Raw genomic sequence first — 15408 nt, forward strand, 5'->3', positions numbered from 1 at the left:
CTTGGCTCCACCTCTAAAAAAGATTTTGACATCTTAGGAAAAATGATTGATTCCATGTATGGTACCAAAAGATCACAAAGTTAAATTGAGAATTGTAGTGTTATCCCAGAGGAAAAGGAATATGCCATTATATTTTTAGAGGAATCAATTCTTTCTTTAAGACATACTGAGAATTAATCTTGCCTTTAGAGCCCTCTGGCTGTATTTTTTCTTAGCAATATTATGATCTATTTTTGATGTTTTAGTTCATAGAAAATTTCAATCTGTTACATACGTTCACATTTATTGAATTCTTTTTCTTCTTTGAAGTTCTATTCATGGTCTTCATAGGACTGATTTTATCTTGGTTTTCACAGTGTATATTGTGGTACCTCATTAATTTGGTGAAAGTAGCAGTTGGTTTGGTATATCTAATCTGTATTGCTCTCATCTTCATGAATTTAAGCAAACATCTTTCTCCTAGGCTTGAGTTTCTATATCTTAAGCAGTTTGGATTAAGTTACCCCTACCACCTCTGAGATGTTTGGACTTAGTATTGTCCCCAGGTTGAAGGCTGTTTCATTCTTAGTCCCATCCCTAGTTGCTTCACTGTACCAATCCAAGACCATTTCATAATTTTGAACAGGTGAAAGCTGTTTGGTTCTTGGTAAAAAATAAGAAAAATGATTTTAGAAGGAATTTTGAAGCCACATCTTAAATGTTATCAAAATGGAATTTACCTATAATTAATGATGCTGTAAATATTTGTGGTGTAAAATTTAATGTGCTGTAGAAATTAGTGATGCTACAGTTGGAATTTGAAGAATTTTTATAGCCAACATGTAATTTTTTATTTAAATACAGTTCATCTGTATATTTCTATTTCATCCAATTTACGATGCCATTAATGGATAGACACAACCTTATTTAAAATACTGCTAAGAAAGACTGCCAGCTAACAGACTCACCATTGAGTCTAAGGTATACCCCTATTTCAGAGACATTAAAATGTAAATCTTAGTCATTTTGAGTTTTCAGGCCCTTTTCTGTCCTAACAGTGACATGGGACCACTCTTCTATTGACAGTTTATCTTAAAACACCTGCAAAACCGGAAGGAGTTCCTGTTTCATAAGAACAAGTGGACCTCTTTCCTTCACCGTCACTAGTAAGAGTTAAAAATTAGATTTTGTAGTTTTCAAAGAAACCATGCTTATCTTATTGCTGATTTTGTGTATTTATGTGTGTCCCTTTATTAGCACCTCAGGCAAGTAGAAGTGGCTGGAACTTTTTTTGAGATTTTTGGAAGTGGAGTTTCACAATTATCTATAGTGGATCAAACTACAATAGCAAATATGTGTCCAGAATATGGTGCTATCCTCAGCTTTTTCCCTGTTGACAGTGTGACTTTAAAACATTTAGAACATACAGGTAAGAAGCAAGATCATTTAGGATAAACTTGTTACATTTCCAGTGTGTGTCTCTGAAATATTCTATAGTAAGTCACTATTCTTGTACATGTTATTTAGTTATTCATGAAATTGTCTTATTTTAAAAGAATGCATAAATGCATATTAAACTTCCCAGATTCTGGTCTGTTCCTGGTTCCCTGGGGCCCATTTACGGCAACGTAAAGGGATTATCTATACTGCCTACCTTCAGCTTTGCTTTTCCCCATAATGATGGAGACCTCCATTCTGCTTAGGGATCAGAGGTTGCAGTTTAATGGGAGTCAAGCTTGAGAATATTCTCATCTGTTCTTTTAGCAGGAATAGGTGGTCACCAGACAAAGAGTTTGGGACCCAGTGCTCTGACAGTAAGAAGCACGTGATTTGGTGAAAAGCAGCACAGGGTTACAAGTTCCGAATCTTCTGTAGCCTGGTAAGCTAGGAGTTTTTACCACTCTTATGTTGAGTAGTTTATGTATTATAAGAAGTACCTGAAAACCCACAATGTGTTGATACTACATAAGGCCCCTTATTTTTAAAAAGCAGGATCTCTTTTCTTATTTTGATCCACTTCCTCTTTTTTTTAAGTAAAAACAATTTTGTTTTTTTATTGAAGCATAGTTGCTATACAATCTTATATTGGTTTCAGGTATACAACACAGTGATTCAACACTTACATACATCATTAAATGCTCACCCCAGAACTGTTGACTATATGCTGTACTTTCATGTCTGTGACTAATTTATATTATGATTGAGATTTTGTGACTCTCTGTTTCATCCACCAACCCCAATTCCTCCCCCATGGTAACCACCAGTGACTTCTCAGTGTCTATCAGCCTATTGTCTGTTTTTTTCATTTTGTTTTGTTTTGTTTTTAAATTGCCCCTCTTCCTCTTTTAAAGAGATCATTGCTGAACTCCTAATCTCTAATCATACATATATTTGGGGAATATATTCTAGTATTTTTCATTTTGGGAGAAGATTATTATAAGTCACATGGCAAAATGAATAACAATTCATTTGGATTCTTGGAGAGGGAATAGTCCTCATAAAATGCTGAGATTTCTTCAAGCTGGATTTTGATGGGTGGCTTCTACATGGGTCTGGGCTTTCTCATGTGGTGGCTTTAGGAATCCAGTGGTCTGAGGACACAGAGACAGCCAGCCTTCTGGAAATCACACTGCTTTGGTGCAGGGGGAACACAGACCCCACCCCTTGCTGGAGGAATGTTACTGTTACATTGTGAGAAGAACTTATAACTTGGAGGATGTGTTCTGTGACAATCCTGCGGAAAGACCATCTGCATAAGTCACTTTACTTCTCATCAGGCTTACAGAGAACCACCCCAATGTTCAATTGGAAACTTTTAATATCAACATCTAAATTCTTTAATTTCTGCTTTTTCTCTGTAAAACTGTTCTTAACTTTCACTTTATTCTTTCATTTTAACTATTAATATTGTTTATTGTTTACGGAAAGTGATGGATTTCTTCCTTCATGGTGGATAGTAATTTATTATGTTCGGTTTTATTACTGGTTTTTCTTTTGCAAATAATATTTTTTGCGAGTCTTATAGAAGTTGCTCAGTATTTATCATCAGTGATTAACTTTTAAGTAAGGGCTGGTAGGTGTTTTTAGCAAGTAGCGTTTTCATGAAGGGTATACTTTACTCTTGAGAATAATATCAAATATTAATTTGGAATGAAATCTATTCTGAGTATTATGTAATCTGGAATATTTGTTTCTTGCTCATCATTGGAACGCAGAACCCTACCCCCAAAGATTTCGCAATTCCTTACTTGATTTTTGTTATTAATCTTCTTTGTAGGTTTTGACAAAGACAAACTCAAGTCAATGGAAGCATACCTTAAAGCTGTGAAATTGTTTAGCAATAACCAGAATAATTCAGGAACGCCTGAGTACTCCCAAGTATATACAGAATAACCCAAGTAGTAATGAAGAGTGTAAATTCTGGAGCCTAACCACCTGGGTTTGAATCCCAGCCCTAAAATTTATTAGTTTTGTAACCTTGGGCACTTTATTTAGCCTTTCTGCCTCAGTTTCCCCATCTCTAAGATAGGAAGATCCTATCTAACTCAGGATTCTTTAAAGATCAAACACAAATTCATTAGAACAGCCTCAGGCACATAGTAAGTGCTCAATAAATTTTAGCCATTATTACTATTTAACAAGCTAATGGGTATGTGAGTCTCATTTTATTAATTAATTTTACATAGATTTCTATTACAGTGAATTTTTCAACTTTTTATGGGGTCTAAATTTTTAGTATTTTAAGTACAAAATTGACTCTTAATTTAGCACTCTAATTTTTTTCTACTTCATGATCACTATAATATCCTCCCAAAATACCAGTTTTGATGATGTCTGCATCTGGTTAATGTCTATATTTTGTGAAAATCCACAATTATGAAAGGGATATCCAGTTATGCAGTCTTAAATGTTAAATATATTTTACAATCTAAGCAAACGTTTGTAATCTGTTGAGGATTTGTGTTTATATTGAAGTAGGTAGTATTCACTTTCAGGAGTCTTAATTTTAATAACATTCATTTTCTAGTAGTGTGTCAAGGATCTAAATAAACAACAGGATGTTATCATAGGTGTGGTTAACTGTTAGCTATATTTTTTGTGGGGGGTGGGAATCCATTTTCTCACCCAGCTGTATTGTTCTTGATAGCATGTATCCCTCCTTGAAATTTTAATTTGTGTACTGGTTTGTCTGTCTTTCCAAATGGAAGGTACACATAGGCTCCATTAGGACAGGAACTTGTGTCTGCACTATTTATTTTTATTTATTTTTATTTTTTGCATTGCATCTTCAGCTCCTAGAACACTGACTGGCACACAGTAGATATTCAGGAAACATGTTAGGCAAATAGGTGAATACATTACTGGCATATTGAAGGCTAGTATAGCACCCGTAGGGATTGAATTGGTGTAAATTTGCTTTGGTCGGGTCTTCCAACTTCTGTGAGGATTTTCTGGTCCACTTCACCACTGTTTATTGACTCTAGTGCTTTGTCCACATTAAAAAACAAAGAAGGGAAGAAAGAATGTAGGAAAGAGTAAGAAAAAGTAAGTAGAAACGTGGTAGTGGTAAAATAAAATGGAATACATTTGCTTATTAAAAACCTGACCATATTAAGAAATAAAGCTATAACCCATCAAGAAATTGATTTCAAGAGAAACTCATGAATCCCACTTTTAAACACAAAGACTACGATCACCTGGAGCCAAGAAATGAAGGCATAAGAAAAGCAGGTTTGTGGTCAAGGTCATTCAGAACAAGCGGGGTTGTAGAGGAATCATGAAGGTCTCAATGAAGGGAAACTTAATTTGCACATACGCTGGATAAGTGGATGACAGGAAGTGATAGAAATACCAGAGAAATTAATAGAAACTTAGGTGGAAGGTGGGGCTTTTAAAAAAATAATTTTTTGAACCAAGGAATAAAAGTGTGACCTGCAGGAGCCTGCATGGCCAGCTAGACACTGGGGAACCAGCAAATGAAAAACCCTTTCTCTGTTGTGTCCCTCCAGCACCATCTACCGACTGGCCGTGAAAGGGTAAATGCTCACGAGCCCAACTCCACTGTCACAGAACAGGCAAAGAAGGGAGAATTTAGAGCTCAGAGGCCAAAGTTGATAGTCACCACAGGCATCCACTGTACAAGAGACATCTGTGAAGACAGTGTTTATCATCTTCCTGGGAAAAAAAAACATTTGGGGAACAGAAAATTTTTTACAGACTATTCAATTGATGTTGGACAGTGTGTGCATTGTTCTGCTAGTCTTCTAGCAGTTTTTGTCATGTTTCATAAATGGGGTTGTTAAAAAAATCTGTATTTCTGGTGTTGAATGTCAGAATGAATACGTAACTCAGTGTGCTTCAGAAATTAGTCCTTAAGTTAGAATCTTTACTTAAAGTTCTAAATCCTTTCCCTTTTCTCCATGATCTAGGTGATCCAGATTAATCTGAATTCAATAGTTCCATCTGTCAGTGGTCCAAAAAGACCTCAGGATAGAGTTGCTGTGACAGAAATGAAAAGTGATTTCCAAGCTTGCTTAAATGAAAAGGAAGATCACTCTATTGATATCCTTGTCAGTGCACTTTGTGTTGAATAAGTAATATAGAACTAGCCAGGTGACCCATAAAGTCAATCTGCTGTGTTTTTTTGTTACAGCACACAACATCAGCCCCATTTTTCCTTCTGACCAAAGTATAGATCAGTCATTTACCCAGGTCCACTGTGAGGAGCAGAGGTTGACTGTCTCTCTTTAAGTTAAAATTTAAATTAATTAAAATTTGGGTTTCTTAGTCACAGTGGCCTCATTTCAGGTGCTGGATAGTTACTTGTGGTTAACACTTTTGTGTTGGACAGCATAGATACTAAATATTCACATCATCACAGAAAAATTCTGTTGAATAGCACTGTTCTAGACTTTTGTGACTTCCCAGAATAGGAGAAAAACACTACTGTGTAACTAATTATTCTCAAAATCTGGTAACAAGTGACCTCTTTGACTTGGGGGTTTATACAGAATTTCTGAGAATCATGGCTTCAATCTTGCCACTTTCTCTATTCTGAGAACTAGTAACTGGCTTTCAGAGCCTTCCTTTCTTAAAATTTCTTTGTGTGTGTGTGTGTGTATGTGTGTGTGTGAGAGAGAGAGAGAGAGAGAGAGAGAGAGAAAGAGAGAGAGAGAGAGAGAGAGAGAGAGAGAAAGAGAGAGAGAGAGAGAGAGAGAGAGAGAAAATGTCAGACTTAGACAGGAACAAAATGGTGTGTTGAATTCCCATGTACTTCACTTCAACAATTAACAACTCATTGGCAGTCTTGCTTCATCTATTTTATACACATAGGTTCACAGGCTCATTTTGAAGCAGATCTTCAGGGCCATTGTTAACAAAGAAAATTTGTACATCTCTTGAGTATTACCTGAACAGCAGTGAGCAGAGAACAATAAAGCCAAGGTATACCTGCATTCTGGGTAGTTGGCTGTACCTAGTAATTCTTATTGTGACTACTCAAATTCATATTTTAGCTGAATCTTAACTACTAAAGGTCATGAATCTTTAGCAACACTCACAAATAATCAGAACTTCCAGTGTCAAATCATCATATGTCAAGGATCTGCTGTATTTTCTGCCAGTCTTTTTTCCTATTTGTATCCAGAATGCATAGTTTATATTTATGTGCAAATTTACATAGGTTGGATTTAAAGGCTTCCAAATTGCTGCCGAAAAGCAGAATGATGCCTTCACTATTTGCTATGAATAGGTGTCTATCAGCTGTCCCATGAGTCTGTCGTCGTCGCTGCAGTTACCAGTTGCATCAATAACTGCAATCCATCTGTCATGCTCTCTGCAGGTAGGTTGTGTTTTATGGCCATACATAGTCTTTTCCTAAATTAGTTTTTACTTTTCTGTTATGTGGTTTTTCTATATCACACGTGAGTATCAGTGTCTGTGTCTGAGAAACTTCATGAGATTTTTAGGTCTTCAACATTAGGTCTCAAGGAGACTAGGTTTGATTTATGTTACTAATTTTGTTTTTATTACATGGGAGGTAAATTTTTAAAAAATCATAACTTGCATGTCTATTAGTTTTAGGTTGTATCTGCTGCTTCTGGTAATTTAGAAGTATAATGATCGAATCCTTTGATAATCTATGTGAAGTTTCCATAGTAGTGTGCCATAGTCCATTGAGAGTAAAAGTTGATTGGTAAGGATTGTAAATGAAATCAGTTGTATGCACATAGAACCACTCATTGTTAAAAGTCATGTGTAATACATGCTGAATTATTATTTATTATGACTGGAATTTTAAAAGGCTCACTATGCATTGGTTACTGTGTGCATTATATTACTACATATCGTCCTTTGGTCCATTTATGCGCATGCCACATCAGGCTGCACGTGAACAATTTACAATGTAAAGCTAGTGTATCTGCTGCAACTTGTGGTTTGTTTCAAATGAAAAAAATCAAGAGCATAGAGTGGACAAAATAATGACAGTAAATTCATGAGTGTGGACTTTTACCCTGACAAGAGATGGAGATTGGCTTGTTAAATAAATACTTTCTCGCTTCCCCCTTTAATGTGAGGAAGGAGGGAGAGACATCACCGTAATGAATCATTGTTCACTGTGCAGGTCTTTTGGCTAAAAAAGCTGTTCAAGCTGGTCTGCATGTTAAACCTTACATCAGAATGAGTTTATCTCCAGGCAGTGGGATGGTTACACATTACCTCAGTTCCAGTGGAGTATTGCATTCCTTAGTAAACTCGGGTAAGTAAGTGATAGTTACACCTCTTTACACTGACATTGGTACTCAGCAGTGATGGAAGCTGCTTCCTAGAACCCTTCATAGTCAAGAAGTTAGAAAAATTGTGCTCTAGCTTACTTGTTACCTCACCATTGTCACACATCTTTGAGGCCCTGTCACTCACAGGTAAGATTGGTTATAGTCAGTGAACACAGCAGCAGTGTGCTGGCTGCAGAAGTAGGAAATGTGGATTCGAGTTTAAGGATGGAAAGACAAAATGGACAAGTAAAACCAAGTAGCAGTGGCCGGCCATATATGCCATGGTACCATGTAGAGTGTAATTTCCATGAGTTGGGAAGACAGGAAGAGTGAACTCTTACAGGTTGTTTTATTAACTGAGTAAATTGTCTTGATTGGGGCTTGTGATGTGCTGGGGTCTATTAAATAAGCACAGGTGAAGTTGTCCCTGAACTGTGGGGAAAATACGTTTACATTTCTTACATAATCAGAAAAATAAATTGTGGCTAGCTATATTCAGTGTCTATTTTGGAACATACCCTACATAAGTAGTCAATTCCTTTGCAAGAGAGATACATTTTAGATTTTCTTTTTGCTTTTAGAAGGACAGCTGGAGGTAATTTTGAGGATTTTACCTACAGTTTTTTAGTTATATCATCTTGGGATTTTTTTCAGGGACTTTTTTTGGTTAAGAATGGGAAGATTTGTTCCTGTCAGAGGACCCAACTCCAGCGCCTCTTTGGTGAGCTTTGGTCAGCTTGTTAAAGCCAGGCTGTCTTGAGGCTTTGTAGTTTAAACCCTCAGGCAGAAGTACAGCATCAGTTTTTTGAGTGCTCATGTTATGTTCCTAGCAAGTAGTAGCTGAGGAGTTTTCTTGTGTAGTGTGATTGGCTCTCTGCAGAGTTAGTTACCAATCCTGACTAGGGCTTGTCCTAAGCATCAGGACTTCAATGGTTGGCATCCAGTGCAGGCTGCATGCCCGAGAGGGAGAGTCAGGCTTGGTTGCTCAGAAACCGGAGTAGACATGCCGATGAAGGTTGATCCATCTGTCATGAATATTCTCTTCAGTGATCTTATTACAAAGGTGGAAATAAGAGATAAGGCTTGTCGTGTCTTCACAAATGCTGTGACGTTCTGTCCAGTCATATTTCTGTTTTGAAATGCAGATTTGAAATAGTTGGCTATGGATGTTCAGCATGTGTGGGAAACACAGCACCCTTATCAGAAGCCATTTTAAATGCAGTCAAACAGGTAAAATGTGTCATTCAATAAGATAACGAACTCTGTTTTATTAATAAATTACAGAAAATGTATATTGACATTTGTATTTCTGTAGACCTATATATATTCTGTGGGAATATTAACCTGTCAATCTTAAAATGATTCTCAAAGAATAACACCAGGAATTAGTTTATTTACAGTTTTGATAGTTCTGTAATAATTGGTAGAATATGTTTTGGTTATCTTGTCCTCAGAAGTACAATATTTGAGATTGTTTATGTATATATAATTATCCAAATTTGTACCATCTCTAGAATATATATTGTTTGTGTGTGTTTTTCTTCAGGGTGATTTGGTTACCTGTGGAGTTTTATCTGGAAACAAAAATTTTGAAGGTCGTCTTTGTGATTGTGTCCATGCCAACTATCTTGCCTCTCCACCCTTGGGTGGCTTATGCCATAGCAGGTACAGTGAATATAGATTTCCAGACCGAGCCTTTAGGTATCTCTTCCTTTATCTGCATACATATGTCCCTGCGCACACTTTTTTCCCAGAGGCTGTTGTATTTTTGAAATGTTTCTTAGATCAGCCATTCTTTGATCATTTCAGGACCTCTTGGTGTAATGCATCATCATTCATTTCTGTGTTTATATGAAGAAAGTAAAATGGGCATAGTTGCTTCCTTCAGCTGCTTATGCCTAAAGCAGTCTGCTGTTGAGTAATTTACTTAGTTTGTATGATAATTCCTTTGGCGATGTGAATGTCTTGAATCTCATACTAAAATATTTTAAACAGGTACTGACACTACTGGCAAGAACATTTACCTACATAATATTTGGCCTCCTCGAGAAGAAGTTCATCAGATAGAGGAAGAGCATGTTATATTGTCCATGTTTAAAACATGAAAAGAGGAAATAGAGGTAAGAGTCTCATTTCTTCAGCAGTTCAGTGAAGTGTCGATGTTTTCTTTATTTCACACATCCTGCTTTCTGAATAGAATAAAATTTTAGATTACATTATTTTGAACACATACGTTTTAATGAGTGATAGTCATTTTGTATCTGGAAATCTCTAGTATCTGAGAGAATAGCTTAGAGTAACAGAATTGATTTATTTTTTTACCTATTAGAAATATGTAGCAAGCATTTACATTTGGCATCTTGAATATGGGCACACTTCATATAAACTGCTCTGTTAGCCCACTCAGATGGTTCAGATTTCAAAAGAAAGATGGTGCAATGAGTCTGTCTCACCCATGCCTGGCCTCCTGCTTCACCTCCTCAGAGGCAACCAGTGCTTGTCAGTTTTTTAAGCATCGTCCCAGGGATGTCTTTTACACCTACAAGTAAATACATATAGTCACACTTTATTTAATAATGGAAAATATAAATATGAGGGCACAAAAAGTGTTTATTCACTTAACAAATATTTACTGAATCTCTGCTGTGTGCCAGGCACTCTTCTAGGTATGCGGATTTCATCAGTTAACAAAACCCAACATTCTCATGGGGAGAGGAAGGCAGTGAACCATTAGCAGAATAACTAGGTAGATTACATATTATGCTAAAAAGTGGTAAGTGGTAATGAAAAAATATATATGATCAGGGTAAAAAGAACCAATTGTGCAAAATTTGGGGAGTAGATTGTAATTTTATATAGAGTGGTTGAAAATATGACATTTGAGCAAAACTTTGAAAGATGTGAATAAGTTAGCCATATATCTGGACAAAGAAGAGGGCTGCCCGGTGGAGAAATCAGGGTAAAGGCCTCAAGGAGGGCAGTGTGGCTAGAGCATGGGAAATAAGGATAGTGGTAGGAAACGATGTCAGAAATGGAGGTCCCAGTACATAGGGAACTTTAGACCAATGTTAAAATGTAGTCTTGTACTCTGAGTGAAGTGACATGGGGAGTGGGAGCCATGGGAAGGTTTCGAACAGAGGAGTGTCATACTCAAAAGGGTTGCTCTTTGTATTGAGACTTTCTTTGGGGTGAAGGTTGGGTAGAAGCAGGAAGACCAGTGACAGCAGAATCCAGAGGGAAAGGCGATGATGGCTGGACTGCTGGGGTGGTGGTGCAGGTGGCAAGGGTTATAAGTGTAGTTTGAAAATATCACACTGTGATGTGGGACGTGCATTGAAAGAAGTAGCGGTTTTTGTCCATGACGATATTCTGAAGATCAACAGCAATACCCACACACAATCTCTCTTTAGCAACTTGTGTAGATATTTTTAAGTTTTTTAGATTTTTGGAGTCTACAAATTTTGACATTCAGTTTCTATTGAAACTTAACTCACAGGGTAGTGCTCCTAAAAATCTGGTGTGTTGGAATTTGATGAGCAAATCTTTATTGATTCCATCCAAAATGTCATGATTTTATAGAATGTGCTGTCAGCTTTATTTCTAAATCAGTAAGACCTATTTTTTTCATTTTAACATAAATACTTTATTCCCTTGATCATTTATATAAGCCTCTTTTTATGACTCCCATTTTATCTTTCTTTTAATTCACCAACCAAAACCATATTCACAGATGGGAAATAAGCAGTGGGATTCCTTAGAAGCACCATATTCACTCTTGTTTCCATGGGACTTGAAGTTAACTTCTATCAGATGTCCTTCATTTTTTGATAAGCTTGTTAAGTACTGTTTTATCACTGTTTCATCTTTTTAATGTTGTTATAACTAAAAAAACTCATGAAGAGTTAAATGCCTTTAACTTTTTACCTTTTAGACCAAAGAGCCAGTTTCACTGCTGTCTATTGAAAATGCCCACGTCCTACTGCGTCTGGGAGACTGTGTCACCACAGACCATATATCGCCCGCTGGAAGCATTGCGAGGAGTAGTGCTGCTGTTAAATACTTGGCCAGTAGAGGGTATGTGTGCCTGGTGTTCAGATGCTTTTATTTTGTCTCCTTTCTTACTGATTGAGAGGCTTCTGGTCACGTTCGTTCCTCCAGGAAGTACCTGCTGTCACAGGTGTCTGCTTGCCATGGTGACTTACGCAGTAACTGGAGTACCTGTTGTACCTGATTTTGCTTATGTTTTTAGAAACTGAAATGGCTGTTTTAAATTGCACCCCTAATAGAGGGGTAGCCAAAATAAACAACTGATTGGAAGCAAGACTTCTCTTTTCAATTTTTCTTTGTTGAAAAGTCATCATGGTTTGACCTGTCAAATTACCCTAACCACCCTCCCCTAGTTAGAAATTTAAATGTGTCTTTTGTGGACTATAAGATGCATGTGCATGAAGCTAGGCTTGATCTGTGTCAAATGGAAAGACAGTGAATTCCTGCTTTTTGAGTCTAAAATTTTACATAAATCAATGAATGTAAAGATCGTTTATAGAGGAGATAACAATCTGAAACTAGAAACACATTATTTCATTTCTCTGTGCATGGTAATGCTCTCTGGTGTCACAGAGCCATCCTGACACCACAGACAGGTTTGCTGAAGGTGGGACATGCTGCCCGATCAACCTTGGTGTTTGTGCTGCTTGAATGACAAGACTTTGCAGTGAAATCTCATACACAGACCATGTCATGTGGCTTGGTTTGTCATGTAGTAAACCTGAAAACTCTTACTGTAGTTTCAGCAGTGCTGTCGTGAATTTTGTGTTTGAACTTACTTTCCAGTTAACTGTAGTTTGGTGTGAATTAAAGTACTTTGGTAGAAATTACTAATAGCAGCTGCCTTTGGTAAAACTTCACGAAGATGAATCAGTTTGTTACCCACTTAGCTTTTATATACAGTGTTGAGAAATAAGGTAAATTTTCTTTTTCCCAGATATTTGTTGGTTGTGATTTCCATCTTGGTCGTAATTGTGACATTGCTGCCAACCCTCAAAAAAAAGGAGCCACCACTTTCCAAGATACAGTTTTTATATTTATTGTAATTTCAGATCTTAGAATATTTAATCCAGTACTTCTCATAAATCAGAATTTTTTTAAATAGACATATGAACCATCCCCCACCCCCACCTCCATTATAAAAACATTTAAGTGTACAAATTTAGAATATTTATTGCCTTTACATAAAAGGCCGAACAGACACTTAGCTGTTGTTGAGATGCTTAGCTGTTTCTTGTCCTGGTGACCAGTCCAGCCCGTTAACACCCAGATTATGGTGTCTGAATGCCATAGCACTGTACAGGTATCTCAGCTTTCCAGAAGCTCAAGTCACACCACTTTGTTTTCACAAAAGACCTACATTGGTGTGGTAACAGCTTTTTTCGTGGAAGTGAAAATCCTCTTCGGACTTCTTTCCATTAGCAAAAAGGCAAGTGCTAGTGTAGGTCTATGGCAAAAGTGGAGGGATGTGACCCTCCAGAAATCAGGAGATGCCCTGCACTGGATGCTGTTTTGGTTTATGAATGGTTATGTTGGAACATTCTCTTCCAGATAGGAGGGGAAACCCATACAAACAACCAGTGCTTCTTGGAGAGATGATTGATTCCAAATTTGGGTCTGGAAAATGTCTATATTTTTCCCAGTGAGAAATAGCTGCCAGAAACTACAGGGCTTCTGTGAAAAGGTCTCAGGAACCAATTTGAACCTGCCACTGCTTAAAGATGGGACATGCTGAGCATCAGTAAAAAATACTAACTGGAATGGATTAAATCATGCATTTTAGTCTCTGAGTTTATAATAATACTGAAAGAAAAAAACAGACCAACTTACCTCTGGAAGTTGGTAGGGAACCATCTGATTACTTAACAGTCATAGATTTGTAAACAGTCTTTACCATGTGGAATGAATTTCAGTATAACCTAATCATTGATGAAGGACATTTGTCTTTATAGAAGTTTTCCAGCTAAAAGTTGGAGGAGGAGTGATGAGTATCACTGTTGTGTAATCCCTAATGAAAGATTTAATCTGGACAGTGATGATAGTCCCTGGTAACATTCCAGAAAGAGACAACTGGGTATCATGTGCCTCCAATGGATATTTGACCTATGAGGCCTGTTACACAAATTAACATTAAAAACCCAAATATTATCAAGCCATTGGATCTGACATCTTGTTTACAGGAAATAAAGTGACAGAGGATTGGGAATGACACCGTGGGAATGCAGTTAGCACAGTATAAATGCAGGAAACTACAACCAGTGACCTGTTTCCTTCAGAAAAAGTACAAGAGGGGCAAGAAGGGAAAGCAGATGTGAAGATTAAGAGATTGACTGAATGAATATATGAAGCATATTTGGACCCTGCCTGATTTGAACAAACCAACAACAAATGAATCATGGGGAAAATCAGGGACATTTGAATATTGACTGGCTCTCTGATATTAAGAAACTGTGGGGGCTTTTTTTGGTATCAGGATAGTATTTTACGAGTCCAAATCTTTTAGAGGAACATACTGAAATAGATACAACTAAAATGTGTTTTCCTCAAAATAATGTAATAGGGGATAATTATGGAAGAAACAGAGTCCATGATTTGATTATTACAATGTGATGAGAGGCACCTGCTTGTTGATTCACTGTTCTGTTTGCCCTACTTTTGTACATACTTGAAATTATCCATAATAAAAAATGTTTTGAGTAAGTTTTACAATTCAGTAGTACGTGATTATTTTCCACCTGAAATTAAATTACTTACATAATTTTCCTGTAGCCTTACCCCTCATGAATTCAACTCTTACGGAGCCTGAAGAGGTAATGATGCTGTAATGACAAGAGGAACTTTTGCAAATATCAAGCTTTTTAATAAGTTTCTTGGAAAACCAGCTCCCAAAACAATTCATTTTCCATCAGGACAGATAGTCAGTATATATACAAAGTATTTAAGCAGTTGCCAACTATATCAAAATTTGTGTTAATGATTTTTGTGTTTGTTTGACTCTATAGCTAGATGTGTTTGAGGCTGCTGAGCTGTACCAGAAAGAAGGATCCCACTGATTGTTTCAGCAGGAAAGAAATATGGGTCAGGAAATTCAAGGGACTGGGCCACCAAAGGACTGTTTTTGCTGATATCAATTCTTAAATTTTATCTTACTAAACTTCAAAGAGTTTTAAATGTTTCCTTTTGGCGGTAACATCCTGTGAAAGTTTATTTTCCTCATTTGGATTTTTTGTACTTATTTGAATATCATATTTTTGTTTTTTTTGTGATCTTATATAATATTTTGTACTAATATAGCTTCACTTTAATACTCTGTGTTTGATTAAATCTAGGTCACTCTTTTCTTATTTGAGGAAATCATATGTTAGAAGGAAAGAAGATTCTGTCCTGCTTGATAATAAAAATTACTTGTGTACAGTGGTAGTTTACTTAACCCCTTTTGTCTGATTTGCTCCATCAGGAGTTAACAGACTCAGAGATAGTAGGCTACGTTTTCCTTTTTATTCCTAGAACAGGTGAAGATGGTGACAGGTCATCTGCCCCAAGACATTTCTCCTGAGACTCTTTATTGGAGAGCAAATAGGGGTCCACTGGAGAGAGAAGTCATAGG

General features: G+C 36.8%; 1 pseudogene; it reads left to right on the plus strand.

The window, feature by feature from the left end:
* Positions 1–58: 58 nt before the first annotated feature.
* Positions 59–14854, plus strand: LOC130684199 (iron-responsive element-binding protein 2-like; annotated as a pseudogene).
* The last annotated feature ends 554 nt before the right edge of the window (positions 14855–15408 follow it).

The sequence above is a fragment of the Manis pentadactyla genome, chromosome 6 (assembly GCF_030020395.1).
Source record: "Manis pentadactyla isolate mManPen7 chromosome 6, mManPen7.hap1, whole genome shotgun sequence".
NCBI classification, from domain to species: domain Eukaryota; kingdom Metazoa; phylum Chordata; class Mammalia; order Pholidota; family Manidae; genus Manis; species Manis pentadactyla.